We start from the raw sequence: 6567 nt of genomic DNA, 5'->3' as shown, positions 1-6567 counted from the left end.
TGATCTCTCTCTTCTGACAGCTAAACTATAAAGGCTGAGTTTGGCAGTATTGACATTTTATTCATTAAAAAATAACATTTATGCTTGCATCATGCAAGAAGCAAGACTGTAGTGGCAAGTCCCTTACAGCCTTAAAATCTGAGATTATTGAAATTGATACACAAATCAAGAGAAAGTGAGATAGACATACAGACATCTCTTAGATGTCTATGTCAAAGTTGCTCAGGCTGGGCTCACCTTCTTCTCCAGGGAGGACTGCATGAGGAGATGATTTTCCTCAGACTCAGCTGACTATAAAAGTATTGACTGTCAAAGAAGGCTGCACTGCAGCTGTCTAAATTTTTGTCTCAGATCCGTTTCAAAGGTCTGTTCTTAGCTTTCCTTATTTTCTCGTTTCCTCACACTTATTTCACATGAAATGCACCCAACTGTCAGTTGTGGTGGAAGATGCAATCCTGCCTTCGTTTACCAACAGGTACAGCATAAGAAGCAACAATGCAAGCTTCCCCAACACTGCCTTATTAGTGTGTTTCAACTCTTGATTTAAGAAAGGAGAAACGTTAGTTCAGTTCAATCAGCCCTTCCTGCTGGTGGTGCCAATCAACTAACTCCATTTGCTTTTTGAGACTAGTAGAAAATAATTTTAATTTTGGCTCTCTGCTTCAAAGGAGAATTTTTCTTAAAATGATAGAATCCCAAAACCAAATACAGATCTGTTGTACTCAACGTATGACTTGGAATATTAATATAGATAAATGGTCTTGGTTTTGCTTCGTTAGTTTAGGTTATCTGTTGTGTGTATTGAGAAAGCCAGAAGATCTTGAGCTCCTATAAATATCTTACATGTCCACTTGAAAATATCTCGCCCTTTTATGTGCTGTTGTAACTTTATTTTTCCCCAGGGTGCAATGGATTTTTCCTTTGAAGCCAGAGAAAGCATTAATGGACAATTAGCTGTACATTTGGGCTACACAAGTGCTTTATGCTGTCACTTTATATGGGTGTTTCTAAAGGAGGTCTGTGGGATTTTGACGGAAGCAGGCAGAGAATTAAGTGTAGTTTGAAAAAATAAATCACATCCATGTACTCCTAAAGAAGGGTTTGCCACAGACCTTGATGAAAACATGGTTGGGCCCAGCTAGAGAAGCTTTCGGAGATGCACTTGATATTGCAAGGACAGGGGCCCTCTCTGGGTCCAGTGACAGCAGATAAAGTAATTCCCAGCTATTTTTTTCTTCCACAGCTCTTCTGTTGACACCACAATTACAGAAGCATTTTCTAATTCATGTCACTGTTAGTCAACCAAGCTAAATAATGTAAATCAGAGCAAAGTAGAGGCTTCGTGGAAAAAAGTTTGAAATGATCCAACTGACTGTGCCTGAAACAAGTTAGGGAGCATTAACAGAAGTCACTCTGCAGGCAGATCAGTGAGGTATAACCTATGGCAGGAGGCAATGAGAACTAACGAAGGGAGTAGTAAGAAATTAAATTGGAAGAAGACCCTTCTCTGCAGCTTTGAAGGACTGTCACAGCCATTGCCAGGTTCTGGGAAAACAAGAGCTCTAGTCACATCTCATTTTTATGACACAAAGTTGATCTTTCTAATATTGACAAATGAGAAGACTTGAGAATCACACAGCTTCTGATATGAACAAAAATCCTTATGGCTCAAGCAAGCTCAATTTAGAACAAGGATTTCTAAATGTCTGGGCTGAAACTCAGTCGAGGTTGATTTATGTTTAAAAAGAAACAACAGAAAATTAGTGGTTCAACATATAGCCCAATGATACCTAGGGTAAAGGACAAGCTTTCAGTTGGTTATTTTTACATTCCCACCTGGAGGCTTCCTGATAAATAGGTTTGCCTTCCAAGGTAAAGACTCATCTGTGCCACAGCTCACATAAAACCTAAACCAAATGTATCGCTATTTGCACAGCCTCTCGTTAGTGAAATTACAGATTTACACACATACTCACGCAAAAACTGTGTTTCATAGGTTGGTTTGCTTGTTTATTTACCAGTCTTATCAAATCGTGTAATTGACACAGCCCCACCATTCATTATTTCCTGATTTATTAGCAGGGAATAGGAAAATTTGCATAACGCTCACTATGGAATATTAAACTCTCATAAATCTGTTCAAAGTTAAACGAAAAATTGATTAAGAGAATCCATTCCTTAAGTCTGCATATGTTTCTAAAATTGGTACCAAATTTCCAAGCTTCTGATTCTGCCAGAAGCTGTAAAATCCATTAAAGCCACTGTTCTTCCAAAAGCTGTTGCTTGGATGCTGTTAGTCTCTGTGTTCACCTTCACACACACACAAACATTAGAGCCTTTCTTTTGTTTAATACAGGACAGAGTAATCCCTGGGGGGAAAAAAAGTCAGGGTGAATATAATGTGTTTTCTGGTCACTCGATGAGGCTGTCTCTGCTACCTGGCACCTCTGGCTGCGAAGCCAGGGATTTTTCCTGTGCATACACTGCTATTTGTTGCACCGGCCGGTCCCTGACCTGGACAATGACAACATTAGCGTTTTCCTGGCTTTGTACAAGATTTGTTAGGCTTCTTTGTTTAGTGCTTTGAGCCAAACCCTGCCGAGCCTGAACCAACACCCTCATGATTCATCATCCCCCCATGCAACAGCAACGTGTTGCTCAGTTACCAGAACAAACCGACTTCTGCCGCGACGACTTCCAAGAGACCCGAGGTAATCGCTGCTGTGCCATCAACCGGGAGGAGAATGGCAACGCTAGCACTGCTAATGCAGCGATGATAGTTATCCTGGTGTCCTTGGGGCACTGCAGTAACCCCAGTACCAGTACCACTGCTGCTGATCACAGAGGGGTAGGCTTCAACCTCTCCAACATACAAAGCTTGAACTTTCAACCAGGCCTGCAAAAAAAAGTGATGCTGATTTCTGCTAGAACATATACAACTCCCAAACAGTTTGCAGGCTGCTCTGAATAACCACAAAAGTTATTGAAAGTATTCTGAGTATTTTGAATGTGCTTCTAATGAAGTTATTTTGTGCTGTCACAGTTGCTCTTTCTCTAAAACAGGGGAAAGGACACAAAGGGCAGTATTGCTTCACCTGCTTCAATCACCACAGTGTCTGACATGAGCAAATTGGGATTTGGGGACACAGAGAAGTAAGAAAAAGGAAAGCAGCTTCTTCATTTCTTTTCAGATCAGGGTGGTGGTGGTGGTGTTGCCTTGGGTGTTGCCTTTGAGGAGTGGCTGCGTTGGCATCCTGAGGAACAACAGGCTCAGATTGTTCGCCAGCTTTAGCAATCAATTACAGCTAAATGCAAAAACAACTGCAGTTTCAGTGTACCTTTCAAATATCCATCCTCCCAACAACTCTACGAGATGCTGTTATCCCTATTTTACATAGAAACAGGTGCTCGGAGGAAGTAAGTGGCACTGGAGGATTACAGCGCTCTGTTCCTGCACTCACTGGATTATTGGCCATGCTTTTCTGTTCATCCCTCATGTCCACACGGGTAAGCAAAATGGAGGTTCCCACTCATTAAAATCACAGCTAAGCTCAACCCCCTGTAGGTTCCCTTTCCTCCCAAACCCTCACACACAACAAACTGCTGAAAGATGACAACTTTCCTGAGGCAAATTATAACATTGAAAGCCCAGTTTGTACATGCAGCTTGCTAAAGTCTTTCCCCGCAGTACTCCCACATGGATCACTAGCTGCAGCAGTAACAAGATGTAACTGAAAAATAACATTGAGAGCAATCCACTGCAGTACTTGAAATACTGGCGTTTCACATCAGGATTAGCAGCCATTTCAAGCTCTTCTTGAGGTGCTTCCTCATTGTCACGTTTTCCTTAAAAAAGGCTCTCAGTATGGCCTCCTCCTCCTCCACGCCACTCACTCCTTCTGTAGTTCACTTACTGACCTGACCAGTCAAGGTCACTCTGCATTTCCTGGGAAAAAAAGAAAAAAAAAAAAAGGTAACCCCTGCTCCTTTTTATAATTTCTGTGTGGCTTCAGGGTTTTCTTTCCCTAGGATACTTAGGGAGAGCCTCCTTTGTGTTATGGAAGGACGAGCTGTCCTGAATTTCTGCTATCAGAAGACTTCAAGGGTAATCAGACAAAAGTGGATAAAAATGTGGGTTAATATTAACTCGCTGAACTGGAATGCAGACTCTTGTCTTGAACATGTGCGTTTGTCCTTTGCCCCCGCCTCCTCCCTGATTGAGGGCTGAAAGATTTCCAATTAGTGCAGCTGCTGATCACTCAGTCAACCTTTTAGTCCAGGGTAGCTTGAAAAATCTTTAACACTAATAACTCCTCAAGAGCTATGAGCAAAAAGCTTTGTGTCTTTTATGTGAGACGTGGCTGCTTGTTTGTGCTGCAATAAAAGCTCTTACTAAATCAGTAACATTTCAGCTTAAATCATTTGCTAATTATACAATTAATACTCTTCCCTTTGCTTGTAATCCATCTTGTACTACACAGGGAGCAAAGGAGATATCATGGATGCCACCTTGGACTGAAGCAGAAGCCAATACTTTACAACACATTATCCTCAGCAACAGCAACCGCGTTGGTCATAAACTGGTCATGTTGCATCTTCTCCCATCCTGAAGAAAGAGGCAAGCTCTTATTCAGCTTTGTCTCTGGGTCTGGCTGTGCTTCCCCTGCAGCCTTGTCCCAAGATTTTTCCTCAGGTGGGTCTGAGGAGACCGATGTGCCAGGTGCTCGATGGCTCGAGGCGAGCAGTGCAGCCAGTGCTGGGGTGTCAGTTTGAACATGGCTTCGCTTTAAGGCAGCATCTGACCTAGCCAAATGGGCTGAAGCCCCAGTTACAGGGCTTGAGGTTTGGTACCCGCTCTTCAAATGGACAAGACATTCACCATTCCCACCAGAACGGACATTTCTTCTACCTTCTCATTTCATTACATCTAACTGCAGGAATAGTTCTCTTTTCCACATTTATTCACGTTTCTTTTTTCCCGTAAAGAAGTTCCTTAATGAAAAATAACTCCTGGCTGATACCACCAGTCCCAATCATTTGACCAGAATCAATACTTCCATAAAACTCATCCCCCAAAATTCCATTTATTGACAGTGGTCAATAAAAAAATTTCTTTTCTGCAATTTATGTTTTAATATTTTGATATTTCCACCCGTTGTGAGATAGATTTAAAAAATCTAAAGGAAAAATTATTTAAAAACATAAAATAAGGATTTGCTAAGATTATTTTCATAAGGTCAAAGTCCTTTTGTTTTGATAAGATTAAAAAATACATCTCATTAAACACTGTTTTTGTTGTTTCACATGAATAAAAATAATATCAAAATAAAGTGCCTAAGTCTGCAAATGAAGTGTCACAGTCCGTTCTAATCATTTTTGGATGAAAGTCTTTATTAAATGAAACTGGTTCATAAAAGTTGCTTTGATTTTTTTTTATCCAAATCTGCTTTTTCCAGTGGGGAAGGTTTCTATAACAAAATTATTTCCATTTTAATGGCCACCCAGCCTCTTACCAGCTGCAAAAACAAACAAGAAAACTGCGGTATTTAGAAACAGAAACAGGTAAAGGGTTCAATATAAGCCCATAAAGCTCTAATTATGTAAATTATATTTGTTGCTAATAATACATTCTGCTAGTCACAGATGATAGAACAAGGACTATTAAAGTTAAAAGGAAACTCTTTATTACACAGATGAAGGGAGAAACATCCTTTTAACATCCTATTGGAAATATTAAATTATTATCATTATGATGGGCAAAATTGTTGCTTTAAGTTACCCTCATGACGTTATGGTCTTTCCTTAATTTATATCCACATGAAAAGAATGGACGGCTGCAGAGTTGTGAAACACTCCTCCTTCCAGCAGCGAATGAGGAGGAGGAGAGAGCGTCAGAGGAGGATCTGTCTGATGTGTAAGTGACGTTTACTTCATGGTTGCAACCTACTGACCAAGTAACACAACCCATCGGGGAGGACTACCTATTCAGCTGTGGTAAACCAGAGCTTTTTTAGCAGGTACCTACACCTTTCTTCCTCATTAAAGTAGGTGCTGCCGGCCTCCATCACAAATCAAATATCCTGGTTTCGTCTGTGCCATTTGGCTTTCAGAGCGGTTTACTGGTCATTTAAAGCCACCGGGAAATTTCTATTGACAAACTTTTGGAGATGAAAATGTGGGTCTTACACATTTTGAATTTTAATCAGGAGTTGCAAACATCTTAAAAATCTGTGTATAAACCTGCAGTAACTTATGAAACCTATGAAACAGTTCACAAAACTTAAGCAAGAAAATATTTTAAAATACTATTAGTTGTACAGTTTTGATGTTACACCTTTCAAAAGATCATGAGATTACTGAACAGCATTGATTTCTCAGTGCAATTTCTGGATCATCTAGGATGAGATGGGGGCTGGTGAAGGGTCTGGAGAACAAGTCTTCTGAGGAGCGGCTGAGGGAACTGGGGTTGTTTAGCCTGGAGAAAAGGAGGCTGAGGGGAGACCTCGTCACTCTCTACAACTACCTGAAAGGAGGTTGTAGCGAGGTGGGTGTCGGTCTCTTCTCCCA

The sequence above is a fragment of the Aptenodytes forsteri genome, unplaced genomic scaffold, assembly GCF_000699145.1.
Source record: "Aptenodytes forsteri isolate BGI_AS27 unplaced genomic scaffold, ASM69914v1 Scaffold82, whole genome shotgun sequence".
In the NCBI taxonomy this organism is placed as follows: domain Eukaryota; kingdom Metazoa; phylum Chordata; class Aves; order Sphenisciformes; family Spheniscidae; genus Aptenodytes; species Aptenodytes forsteri.
The sequence above is the reverse complement of the archived record's forward strand: the minus strand, read 5'-3'. Positions refer to the sequence as shown.